We start from the raw sequence: 14,676 nt of genomic DNA, 5'->3' as shown, positions 1-14,676 counted from the left end.
TAGGCTTTAAGAAAAGTCTTTCCACTTAGTTATTGAAGTGAACACTGACTAAATCACAGTTGAGAAACACATCAATGAATGATCACTGAGGACCACCTATAGTGTACCAGAATTTGCTAGAGACAGCTGGGAACAAAAAAATGATGACACACATTTCTGACCCCAAGGATTTTATACCCTAACTAGAGACGCTAAACAAAAAGACAAACGACCACAGTGCAAGGAAAGATGAGTGTCACAGGATTGTAGCCTCAAAGTACCATGACTTACTTTTAATATATGCCTTCTCATTATCAGCTCCTGATGCATTCCCTTCCAATTTTCCTAAAAGCTGAACAGTTACAGCACTGAAAATGATTTAAAAAAATAATTTATTAATATAAATTAATACAATGATTAATAACATTATTATAGCATTTCTCTCAGCCCTGGCACTGTTCTGGGTGCATTGTATTCACTACACTTAAAATCTTCATGATTTTATAATAATTATAGATTATTATATAGTAATTATATAATATACTATATATAATTGTATAATAATTATGTTATTATAATCAAACGATTAAGGCAAAAACCCTACTGTGCCAGTTTCAGAAAAGAAATCATTTACACTTGAGACAAACTAAATGTATTAGATTCTCCTTATTCTTGCATGCAACTGAGAACATTGCTAGTGAAACAAAAAAGGTACTCACTGGAAGGATATTAGGTAACTCAAATCAACAGGAGAAATCTGGGGACAAAGCTCACAAAATAGGCTAACACCAAGGGAGGCTAGGTAGCAGGAAATCAGACTGAACAATACCACAGAAATGATCAACTTTTGGATTTCTAATGCTGGAAATTTGATGCTGCCACTATTGAGCTCTTCATTTCACTGTGAATGACTCCTTTTTTTGCCACTTTATTTTTAATTGAAAGATAATTGCTTTACAGAATTTTGTTGTTTTCTGTCAAACATTAATAAGAATCAGCCATAGGTACACTCATGTCCCTTCCCTCCCGAAACTCCCTCGCATCTCACTCTCCATCCCACCCCTCTAGGCTGATACACAGCTCCTGTTTGAGTTTCCTGAGTCATACAGAAAATCTCATTGGCCTCTATTTCACACATGGTTGTTAAGTTTTCATGTTACTCCCTCCATACATCTCATTCTTTCCCTCCCCCCGCGCCCCCATGTCCATAGGTCTGTTCTTGACTTCTAATGGCCTTTGTACTACTCTCTTAGGATTAAAAGTGATAGCATGGATATCAAATGACTGGCAGAAGCTGGGGTGAAAATTATTTGATCCTTTTACATTTTGTGTTGGGACGTGGGTTCGTACCTCAAAATATGATCTAACTAAAGGATATGCTCCCAAAAAATGGCATTCAGATGGTATAGAGACAAAAATAAAAAACCTTGACAAATTTGCAGCTACATTTTTCTTCTGATAATAACACTTCTCATTCCCCCCAAAGGACTCAATTCTAGCATAAATGTTTTTTGTTCAACAAAAAGAAAATGCATCTACTTCCATAAGGAAAATAATTCAAATCTCATTAGTTACTATATCCTACGTTGAGCTCAGGATCACTATACAATGTCCTTTCCTCTTTAGTTCTATTATGATTACATTAATATTATACATATAAGGATTTGGGAAAATGGAGAGGAAGAAGAAGATATTAATTAAACTATACAAATATGTTCATCACACAACTAGGAAAACAGTATGAGTAGAAGTTGTAATCTTTATTTCTGTATGTATTTATGAGGCCATAGTTAAAATATAGAACCCCCTCCACTGTGGTAGACAGATCTGTTTTTTCCTTTAAAAGCCTACAAAGTGGGAGAAGTTTCTGCAAATATAATAATGATGCTGCGATACAGTTTTTTCAAGGTTAAATACTCACTAAACTGAGAGAAAAATTCTCTAGTCTATCAGTACTTTGCCTCCATTTTGCCAGTGGAGCTGAAAAAGCTCCACTTTCTTAAAATAAAGTTGGAAGATAGATTGCACTGCTACCACTTCTGCCTCCTGGTTCAAACTCAGGATCTATAGCAGCATAAAAATGGGATAATTCTTTCCCAATCTGTGCAAGTGCCAATGTTTACGTTAGATTCTGCTGAATGACTCTGTGTATTATGATACATGAATTATAATAAACATTGGTCAGAGGGAGGACATGCTTGGATGTGCTGGGTAGTGCTGATAGGAGCTCATATTAGACCTGGTTACCACAAGGATATGTATGTGGTCAAAGACAAGAAGAGCTCAGCTCATAATCATGTATGACCCAGAAGGTGGGGTGGAGGGGTTGGGTGGGAAGCATGGAAGAGACATTGATGAAAAGAACACGTACACCCCTCTCAATCTGAAATGAAAAACATCAAAATTTTAACAGTGATTACCTACAGGTTGTATATTTTAAATGCTATTAATTTTATGTTTCATTTTTGTTTGTATTTTGTTTCCATTTTGTTTGTATTTTCTATTTTTAAATCATGATAATGCTTTTATAATTGGAATACAATATTTTAAGTACTATGGTGTTTCAAAAGAAGGAATAGAATACATATAATTGAAAGAATTTCCATCATGGATCACAGACTTGGGTGAAGGGACTTGCATAACTCAATGAAGCTATGAGCCATGCCATGCAGGGCCACACAAGACAGACAGGACACAGTGAAGAGTTTTGACAAAACATGGTTCACTGGAGAAGGAAATGACAATACATTCAAGTATTCTTGCCTGGAGAACTCCATCGATAGAATGAAAAGACAAAAAGATATGATACCAGATGATGAGCCCCCCAGGTTGGAAGGTGTCCAATACAATACCGGGGAAGAGAGAAAGTGTTAGTCACTCAGTCATGTCTGACTGTTAATGACTCCATGGACTGTAGCCTGCCAGGCTCCTCTGTTCGTGGAATTCTCTAGGCAAAAGTACTAGAGCGGGTAACCATTCCCTTCTTCAGGGTATTTTCCCAACCCAGGGATTGAATCTGCATTGCAGGGAGATTCTTTACTGTCTGAGGCACTAGTGAAGTCACTGGGGAAGAGTGAAGGGCAATTACTAAAAGCTCAGAAAGAATGAAGCGACTAGGCCAAAGCAAAAACGATGCTTAGTTGTGGATGTGTCTTGTGGTGAAAAAAAAAGTCCAGTGATATAAAGGACAATATTGCATAGGGACCTGGAATGTTAAGTCCATGAAGCAAGGCAAATTGGACAAACAGGAGATGGCAAGAGTGAATATCAATATCTTAGGAATCAGTGAATGAAAATGGACAGGAATAAACGAATTTAATTCATATGACCATTATATCTGCTACTGTGGGCAAGAATCACTTAGAAGAAATGGAGTAGCCTTCATAGTCAACAACAGTTCAAAATGTAGTACTTGGGTGCAACCTCAAAAACAACAGAATGATCTCATTTCATTTTCAAGGAAAACCATTCAACATCAGAGTGTCCAAGTCTATGCCCCAACCACTAATGCTGAAGATGCTGAAACTGACTGGTTCTATGAAGACCTAAAACACCTTCTAGAACTAACACCAAAAAAAGATTCTCCTTTTCCTTATAGGGGACTGGAATACAAAAGTAGGAAGTCAAGAGATACCCAGAATAACAGGCAAGTTGGCCTTGGAGTACAGAATGAAGCAGGGCAAAAGCTAACAGAGTTTTTTCTACAGAACATGCTGGTCATAGAAAACATCTTTTTCCAACAATGCAAGAGATGACCTCTACACATGGACATCACCAGATGATCACTTCCAAAATCAGGCTGATTATGTTCTTGGCATCCTAAGATGAAAAAGCTCTACACAGTCAGCAAAAACAAGACCTGGAGCTGACTGTGGCTCAGATATGAGCTCCTTATTGCAAAATCTGGGCTTAAGCTGAAGAAAGTAGTGAAAACCACTAGGCCATTCAAGTATGACCAAAATCAAACCCCTTATGGTTATACAGTGGAGGTGATGAATAGAAATGGATGAATAGAGTCAAGGGATTAGATCTGGTAGACAGATTGCCTGAAGAACTATGAATGGAGGTTCTTAACATTGTACAAGAAAACCATCCATAAGAAAAAGAAATGCAAGTCTTTACATATAGCTGAGAAAAGAAAAAGGCAAAATGCAAGGGAAAAAGGGAAAGACATACCCACCTGAATGCAGAGTTATAGAGAAGAGAAAGAAAAGAAAACCGTCTTAAATGAACAATGCAAAGAAATAAAGACAAACAATAGAATGGGACAATTTAGAGATCTCTTGAAGAGAACTGAACATATCAAGGGAACATTTCATGCAATGAAGGGCACAGTGAAGGACAGAAATGCGAAGCACCTAAGAGAAGCAGAAGAGATTAAGGAGAGGTGGCAAAAATACGTAGAAGAACTATAAGAAATGTCATAATGACCCAGATAACCACGATGGTGTGGTCACTCACCTAGAACCAGACATCCTGGAGGGTGAAGTCAAGTGGACATTAGGAAGCATTACAAATGAACAAAGCTACACGAGGTGACTGAATTCCAGCTGAGCTATTTAAAATCCTAAAAGATGATGCTGTCAAAGTGCTGCACTCAATATGTCAGCAAATTTGGAAAGCTCAGCAATGGTCACAGGACTGGAAATGGTCAGTTTTCACCCCATGACTGGAAAAGTTCAGAGTTAATCCCAGGACTGGAAAAGTTTGGTGTTCATCCCAATCCCAAAGAAGGTCAATGCCAAAGAATATTGAAACTATTTTAAAATTGTGCTATTTCACATGACAACAAGGTTATACTCAAAATCCTTCAAGCTAGCCTTCAGTTGTACATGAACCAAAAATTTCCAGATGTACAAGCTGGCTATTCAAGAGGCAGAGGAACCAGAGATCAAATTGCCAACATTGGCTGGATCATGGAGAAACCAAGAGAGTACCAGGAAAACTTCTTCTGCTTCATTGATTACTCTAAAGCTTTTGACTGTGTGCATCACAACAAACTATGGAAAATTCTTCAAAAGATAGGGGTACCAGACTACCTTACTGTTCTCCTAAGAAACCTGTATGCACATCAAGAAGCAACAGTTAAAACCAGACCAGGGAACAATGGACTTATTCTAGATTGGGAAATGAGTACAACAAGGCTATACATTGTCACCCTGCTTATTTAACTTCTATGCAGAGTACATCATGTGAAATTCAGGGCTGGATGAATCACAAGTTGGAAACAAGACTGCCAGGAGAAATAACAACATCCTCAGATATGCAGATGATACCTCTCTAATGGCAGAAAGCAAAGAGGAACTAAGAGTCTCTTGATCAGAGTGAAAGAGGTGAGTGAAAAAGCTGGCTTAAGACTCAATACTGAAAAATCTAAGATCAAGGCATCTGGTCCCATCACTTCATGGCAAAGAGAAGGGGATAAAGTGGGAGCAGTGACAGATTTTCTTTCCTTGGGCTGCAAAATCACAGCAGATGGTAAATGCAGCCATGAAAGTAAAACACCCTTACTCCTTGAAAGGAAAGTTATGACATAAGTAGACAGTGTATTAAAAATAAAAGAAATCACTGTGCTGAAAGAGGTCCGTATAGTCAAAGCTAAGGTTTTCTGTGTCTTATACAGATGTGAGAGTTGGTTCATAAAGAAAGTTGAGCACCCAAGAATTGATGCTTCCTATTTGTGGTGCTGGAGGACTCTTGAGAATCTCTTGGACTGCAAGGAGATCAAACCAGTCAATCCTAAAAGAAACTAGTCCCTGAATATTCATTGGAAGAATGTTGCTGAAGCTCCAATACTTTGTCCACTGATATGAAGAGTCAGTTCATTTAAAAGACCCTGATGTTGCAAAAGATTGAATGCAAAAAGAGAAGGCAGCAGCAGAGGATGTGATGGTTGGATAGCATCACCAACTCAATGGACATGAATTTGAGCAAACACTGGGAGATAGTGGAGGACAGAGGAGCCTGGATTGTTGTAATCTATGGGATCTCAAAGAATTGGACATGATTTAGTTCCTGAGCAGCAACAATTGAAAGAATTAGTCAAATTTTCATAGACCACAATGTTGGGATATTTCTTGAGAAATTATTCTGGTAGTGTTTGCAATATGGAGCATTCTAGTTGGGAGGGAGAAATATTGCCATCAAAGGAGGAAAGCAGAAAATCATGGCATTTTCAAGAATCAGTGGTATTCATCATGACTGGAACATAAGCAACCAAGAATAGTATTAGAAGGCAAATACAAAAAACAAATCATGGAATTTGGTAGCACTTCTAAAGAGAGAATTCTGGCAGATGTCAAATATTGTTCCTTAAGATTTTTTATTGTGTCTATGCATGCACATACGTGGGATCCACATCTGTGAATGGGTAGAGATATAAATATATCATCCTGATTAAGTCTAGAATTTACATTGAAGGCAAGAGTTATTCTATGAAATACTGCAACAGAATTCTAATAAGCTTTAAAAAATGAGCTGGGTGGAAGAGTGAAGTAGGGAAAATTTGTATATATATATATATATATTTACATTTGCATATATAATATGCAATATTACTGTTTCAGTTTAAAGAAAAATTTTCTGTTGATTTTAGATATAAGCAATCTGAAAATACTGAGATTCAAAGGCAGGGGAGGGGTCTCACACTGGTACCACAAACACTAGCAACACCAGTAACACATGGCTTTCAGTAATTATTTGTGCTGGATAAGAAACAGGTGTTTGTCATGAATTCTCCATTACTTTTAGATGAGAAAGCATCAAATATTTCACAAATACACACACACATAGTCTCCTTTGTATGCTCTAGTTTGGGTGATTTTTAATTTCTCTAGAAATTAGTAAATTAGTAATTTCTCTTGAAATTAGTAAATTAGTAAACTATTCAAGTTTACAAATTCTTCTTTCTGCTCTGACCAGTCTGCTATTAAGCCCTTCCAGTATACTCTGAATTTATTATATAGCTTTTAAAAATTATTTGTGTATTTATTTATGTAGGCTGTGCTAGGTCTTAGTTGTGGTGAGCAGGGGCTACTCTATAACTGCATTGCAAGGGCTCCTCGTTGCAGGGGCATCTCTCATAGCAGAGCACAGGCTCTAGGGCACTTGGGCTGCAGTAGCTGCTACACGTGGGCTTGGTAGCTGTGATGCTCAGGCTCTAGAGAGCAGGCTCAGCAGTTGTGATGCAGGCACTTATTTGCTCCGATGCATGTGGGATCTTCCCAGACCAGGGGTAGAACTGACGTCTCCTTGCAAGACTGATTCCTTTCTTTTTTTTTAATCACAATATAAAAGATGTTTATTAATTTATCACAATCAACAACCAGACAGAAAAGATAATTACAATTGCAAAGTCATACTAGGAACATAATTAACCCAACAATATAAAATAATTACATACAATTTGGGGAGTCAAGCAGAGTGATGTGGTATGTGGAAGTGTATCCATGCACATGTTTACACTCACCCAGACAGTCTATCAAGGCATCTGGTTCCATCACTTCATGGAAGATAGATGGGTAAACAATGGAAACAGTGAGACTTCATTTTCTTGGGCTTCAAAATCACTGCAGATGGTGACTGCAGCCATGAAATTAAAAGATGCTTGCTCCTTGGAAGAAAAGCTATGACCAATCTAGACAGCATATTAAAAAGCAGAGAAATTACTTTGCCAACAAAGTTCTGTCTAGTCTACTGTTCTAGTAGTCATGTATGGATGTGAGTTGGACCATAAAGAAAGCTGAGTGCTGAAGAATTGATGCTTTAGAACTGTGGTGTTGGAGAAGACTCTTGAGAGTCCCTTGGACTACAAGGAGATCAAACCAGTCAATCCTAAAGGAAAACAGTCCTGAATATTCAATGGAAGGACTGTTGCTGAAGCTGAAACTCCAATATTTGGCCACCTGATGTGAAGAACTGACTTATTGGAAAAGATCCTGATGCCTGGAAAGATTGAAGGCTGGTGGAGAAGGGGACAACAGAGGATGAGATGGTTGGATGGCATCATTGACTCAGTGGACATGAGTTTGAGCAAGCTCTGGGAGTTGGTGATGGACAGGGAAGACTGGCATGCTGCAGTCCATGGGGTCCCAAAGAGTTGGACATGACTGAATGACTGAACTGAGCCAGTCTATGTCTTTTGGGTGGTGCATTTAATCTTACTATCATTTTCTTAATTCTTTTGGGTTTATTTTCTGCAGGTCTTTTCCTTCTCTGGTGTTTCCTGCCTAGAGAAGTTTCTTTAGCATTTGTTGTAAAGCTGGTTTGGCAGTGCTGAATTCTCTTAAATTTTGCTTGTATGGAAAGCTTTTGATTTCCCCCATCAAATTCAAATGAGAGTCTTATTGGGTAGAGTAACACTGGCTGCAGTTTCTTCCCTTTCATCACTTTAAATATATCCTGCCATTCCCTTCTGGCTTGTAGAGTTTCCACTGAGAAATCAGCTGATAGCCTGGAAAGAGTACCCCTATGCATTGCTGGTCATTTTTCCCTTATTGCCTTTAATATTTTATCTCTGTCTTTAATTTTTGTCAGTTTGATTTCTATGTGTTTCGGTGTGTTCCTCATTGGGTTTATCCTGCCTGGGACTCTATGTGCTTCCTGGACTTGCCTATCTCCCCTTCATTTACTTGTTCTTCTGGGGTTTTATCTTGTTCTTTCCTCTGGGATGTAACTTTCTGCTTTTTCACCCTGATTAACTTTCTATAATGTGGTTTTTGTTTTAGCCCCGTGGGACTGTGGTTTTTCTTGCCTCTGTCTGCCCTCTGATGAAGGAGGCTAACAGGCCTGTGTAAGTTTCCTGATGGCAGGGCCTGGTGGTGGGAAAAACTGGGTCTTGCTCTGGTCGGTAGAGCCTTGCTCAGTAAAACGTTTATCCAATGATCTGCTGATGGGTGAGATGCACTCTCTCCCTGGTAGTTTGTGGCCTGAGTCAACAGCCCGGGGGTGTAAGGGCTCTATGGTAGGGTTAGTGACAACCTCCAAGGCATACACCATGGGGGACCTTCCCAGATGGCTGTTGCCAGTGCCCCACTTCCTGTGGTGAGCCCCTGCCGACCCATGCCTCCACAGGAGACTCTTCAACACCGCAGGTAGTTTTGGTCCAGTCTCCTGTGGGGTCACTGCTCCCTTCCCTTGGGTCTTGGTGCACACAAGACTTTGTTTGTGCCCCCTAAGAGTGGAGTCTGTTTTCCCCAGTCCTGTAGAAGTCCTATAATTAAATCCCGCTGGCCTTCAAGGTTAGATTCCCTGGGGATTCCCAGTCCTTTTGTTGGATCCCCAGACTGGGAAGCCTGACGTGGAATTCAGAACGTTCACAACAGTGGGAGAACTTCTTTGGTATTATTGTTCTCCAGTTTGTAGGTCACCCACATGGTGGGTATGGCATTTGATTCTATCATGATTGCGCCTCTTCCGTCCTGCTGCAGCTTCTTGTCTTTGGACATGGGGTATCATCTGTGGTGGGTTCCCATGTCCTCTTGTTGATGGTTATTCAACAGCTAGTTGTAATCTGATGCTCTCACAGGAGAAGATGAGCTCACATCCTTCACCACCATCTTGAACTGGTGTCATTATATGGCATTTTTAACTTCTAGAAATTGATTTGGTTCTCTTTTAGATGTTTTATTTCCCTCTTAAAATTCTCCATCTTTTAATCCATTTAAGTGATTTTCCATCTAATTGCTTTAAATATTTATGTCATTTGTTTTACATAAATTTCTTGTCTAATGATTGCAACATCTGGGACATTTGTGGTCATATTTTCCTATGTTTTCATATGTCTCACAGTTTTCTTTGTTATATGTAAGACAATGTGTTTAAAATAACTTGAGAGAATACATTTTGTTTCCCTTAAAGAGGGCAAGACATTTCAGGACCCTAAGAGTAAGGAATTGATCACTTTTGTCCAATTAGAGATTGAGTTGGGTGGGGGAATCTGCTGAAGCTTTGGCAGGCTCTTGTTCCATGGTTTTGAGGGTGAAATCAAACTTATGTATATTACCAATTCCTCATTCTAGCAAGTCTTTGGAATCTAAGCATGATGGTTATAAATTACTCTCTCTCTCTGCTTTCAGTCATAGCCTTCCAAATTCCTGAAATACTAAAAACTCAGCAGAAGTTCCACTGGAGAAATTTAGCAAGAACTAGTTCTCCATCTGAGGGTTTTAAAGACTCTAATCCATCACACTAGCCCCAAAATCTTTGTAAATTTATAACTTAGGAAACCATAAATTTTCAATTACACCAGTAAAATCTCTCTGCCAGACAAGCCCAAGTCTCATCCTACCCATCCCAGATTTTGGCACTTCTGCTTACCTAGGAAGGGCTTCTATTAAGAATTAATTTCCTAGTTTTCTTTTTATTTACAGCTCTCTAGCTCTCAAACAGATATTACATACATGCACAATACATATATATATGGAGAGAGGGGGCAGAGAGGGACAGAGGGTGAGAGAGTCTGAGAGATACTGGTTACCCATTTTGGCTAGTTGGTATGGGGAAATATGACTTTCCATTTTATTCCTGTTATTCATTTCTAGTTTCATAGCATTGTGTTTGGCAAAGATACTTGATACGATTTCTATCTTCTTGAATTTGTTGAGACAGGTTTGGGGACCTAACACATGATCTTTCCTGGAGAATTTTCTGTATATGCTAGAGAAGAATGTGTATTCTGCTGTGATTCAAAGGAATGTTGTAGATATGTCTGGTAGGTCCATTTTGTCTAAAATATTCAAATATAGTTTCTTATTAATTGTTTCTTATAACTTTTCCACTGCTGTGAATCAAGTATTAAAATCTTCTATTATTGTACTATTGCTTATTTCTTCTTTTAGTCTTGCATTTTATATATTTAGGTCCTTCAGTGTGAGGTGCATAAATATTCAACATCATTATATCTTGTTGTGAATTGATCTTTTATCATTATTTAATGACTTTGTTGTCTTTTTTCACCATTTTTAGTCTATAGTGTATTTTTTTTATATAAGTATCACTACCCCTGCTCTCTATGGTTACCATTTGTCTGTAATATCTTTTCCTATTCCTTCACTTTATCCTTAAAGCTAAAGTGAGTCTACTGTAGGCAACAGTATCAGTGGATCTTGTTTTTTAACCCATTCAGTTATTCTATTTCTTCACTGGAGAATTTAATCCATCTACATTTAAAGTACTTATTGATAGTTAAGGTCTTACTATTGCCATTTTGTTAACTGTTCACTGTTTCACAATTTCTCTGTTCCTTTCTTCTCCTCTTGCTGTCTTCCTTTTTGATTTGATGACTTCTTGTGGTGGTATACTTTGATCTCTTTATTTTAATCTTTTGTGTATCTACTACAGGTTTTCCTTTTGTGATTACAATGAAGTTAACATAAAATCTATTATAGTTATGACATGCTATGCTAACATGTTAACACAATAACAGCTTAATTTTGATAACATACAGAAACTATACTTACCCCTTCACTCACATTTTAGGTTATTGATATTACAAAATACATCTTTTTAATATTGTGTATCCAATAACAAATCATTGTAGTTAATAATAAATAGTCAAAATAATATGCATAAAATCTATCTGGGAACACTTTGAGTCTCTGTCTATGCTTGCCTTTGTGTGATTATGTGAAAAAACATATATATATATATGCATAATAGTTCCTTTCTCTTGCTTCTGTCCTGTCCATCCTTTTCACCTTCCCAGCAAATGATAGGCATTTTTACCTTGTGTAATTCCAAGGATCACTCCTGTTAGCAGATAAATGTGCAACTTTAGGAAATATTTTCTTCAAAACACAATACAAAGGTCTTAAAAAAACATCAGGTGAATTTCAAGAGAATGAGTCATTCCTTGTGAATTCATGGAATCTCCATTGTCTTTGTACATAAGTATCACTACCATGAACTGAGTGCTTACTATGATACAGTAATACCCTAAATGCTTTGCATACTTCATCTCATTTATGAAGAAACCAAAATTTCTACTGAGCTTCAATAACTTTATTTATGTCAAGCAATTAATAAAATGACAAAGAATTTAAGCTTAAATATTTCTTATTTCAAAGTTGGTGATCTTAACCATTGCATTCTCTTACTATGCAATTTGGACTAGTGGATTGATTATCAGACAGAAAATACAAGTTTACTCTTGGTTCTAAGAAATAAAAAGGAGGAAAAGTTGCTAACTGACCTCTTAATTTTCTTTTAAGATGAAATGCTGCTCCTGTAATCCTTGGTGGTTACTGCTTCTGTTAAGAAATCTCTGGGAAGAAATGAAAAGAAAGTTTTTCTTCTTCTATCAGTATCTCACTACTCAAAGAAAAGGCTCATAGTACGTCACCTCTTGGCTCCAATCCCACTTTTTTCCATCACCCTCTTTTTTTAGCATAAACTTCTGCTATTTCTTGCTGTTAACCTTGGTTTTGGTATAGCAATTTCCTATTTAAGCAAATTTTGGCCTGGTGTTTGTGTATTAGTTTTAGTGGTGATTTATTTTGAAATACTTCAGTATTATTATCATGTGTAAACAATTTTAATATGTAACAATCCTTTAGAGTGGCCTTATTTGTATAAGGAACATTATAAGTAGTTATTTGTTTGAGAAATTTGTTATGTCTAGCATTTATTTTGAGTTAGAAGAATTTAGCACTCTTGCATATGTAAGGTCTAAAAAACTGCAAGTCTAATTCTCTATGGAAAACTATCACCCACAGGCCAAATCTGACCAGCTTCCTATTTTGTAAATAAGTTTTTATTGCAACACAACTATACTCATTTATTTTCCATCTTATCTATGGTTGCCTTTGTTTTACAACATGGAATTGAGCCGTTGCAACAGATACCATATGGTCCACAAAATGTTAAATATTTACTATCTTGGCTTTAGTGAAAAAGTTTGCCACGGAACAAAATGAGTGTTCTTGTTCACCCTACAAGCAGTGATTTGGGAACCGGGCCTCTGGTTCCCAACCAGAACCGTCTTATGGTTCAGCCATCTTGAACATGTGTTTTCCAAGATAGCAAATGAAGAGGAAAAATTATGGAGTTTAGTGCATGGTATGTACCTGGAAGGGCTGTCAATCACTTTTCCCCAGATTCCTCTGATATAAATTCATTCTTTTGCTTCAATTAACTGAGTAAAGAGATTGGAAAATATAGGCTAATTGTGTCCTGAAGAAACAGAAAATGGGTTTGGTGAAAAGTGAGCCAGTCTCTGCCAAAGAGACCTTGCAGACAAAGTTCTGGGGCTTCAGATCTAATAAGATGTGGTGAGGTAAGAGAAAAAAAGTCAAAGATATGTTCTAAAATTTTAATATGGGAAACTTCAGATGGTTATGAACCTAGGGGAGGTTGAACATATAGAATAAAAAGCAAGATTGGGGACGGAGGGAAACAAATAAACAATAATAATAAATTCCATTTCAATGTATGATTTTTAAAAGATTTTAGGCCTTCAAAGTAGAAGTATTTAGCATGCATTTGGAAATATAGGAGCTATATTAAATTTAAGATGTAACCCAGAGTTATAGAATTTTGATTCTTCAAAATATAAATAGTAAGCAGCGTAAAAGTCATGAGATTGACTTGGGACTACACATAAATAGGAAAACAGAGCTATAGACAGAAAAAACATTGTGTGTAATATAATATGCATCTGTGTTTTTACGAAGTAATAGAAACACAAAGATGAGTAAAATTGTCTTTGCCTTAAAAAAGCTCACAGTTGAGTGGGAATCAAGGAAGTTATTGATTACCTGTTGTGTGATAAATGTTATGAAAGGTCTGTAGTATGGAATGGGAGCATATAGGAAGGGTAACAAATATTCAATAATTATTGAATGAAAGAATTATATTCAAATATATGATACAAAATTCTACCATTCCTTGATAAAGTGTCTCACAACTCTCACTTGCATAGTTGACAAATCCTCCTATAACTACACAGAAAAGACTCCTGCCTCCACTACTATACACTTACCTTTATTAAGTGCTTACTCTGTGGAATGCACTATGTTGCTTTTTATGTTTTTCTCATTCAAGTCTTATAACAATGCTATGTGACATGGACTATTATTTTTAATTAAGTCCCCGGAAGATATATATTGTTCTAAATACAGAACAGAAAAATGGGGTAACAGAGAGATTATCTAATTTGTTATGGAACTCTACATCTGTCATACTTTTACCACTTCACAGTATCCCCCTTTGTTCTTTTTGAAGGATAATTAAAAATACCAGTATGACTTGCTCATTAGCTATCTGCAAATTAAAAAGAAAACAGAGAGCTGGTGCCATGGATTTAAATAGACAGTTACGATTTTACAGAAATTTAGGGTAATGCTACTAGGATTTTTTAGCATTCCAGCAAAGAAGCACAATGAATAACTGCTGTTGTAAAATACTTAATTTCTGGAACTTTAGCATAGATTAAGAAAGAGAATTTTAAAAAAGAAACACAAAACCCTGCATATAATAAAATGATGAGCAGTAAAGAAAAATTTTGAATGGCATTAGCTCTACTGCATAAAGTGAACAATGTCATAATAACTGTGTGACATTTATTTTTCTAGGTTGAAAATACTATTGAAAATCATCTAAAATTTTACAAAGACTTTTCATGTATTTTTATATTGTTCTTTACATTTTAAATTCTATGCCATATATTACATAGACTTAAAATGATTACATACCATTTCT

Source organism: Cervus canadensis, chromosome 2 (assembly GCF_019320065.1).
Source record: "Cervus canadensis isolate Bull #8, Minnesota chromosome 2, ASM1932006v1, whole genome shotgun sequence".
Lineage (NCBI taxonomy): Eukaryota > Metazoa > Chordata > Mammalia > Artiodactyla > Cervidae > Cervus > Cervus canadensis.
This window is presented reverse-complemented; position numbering follows the sequence as displayed.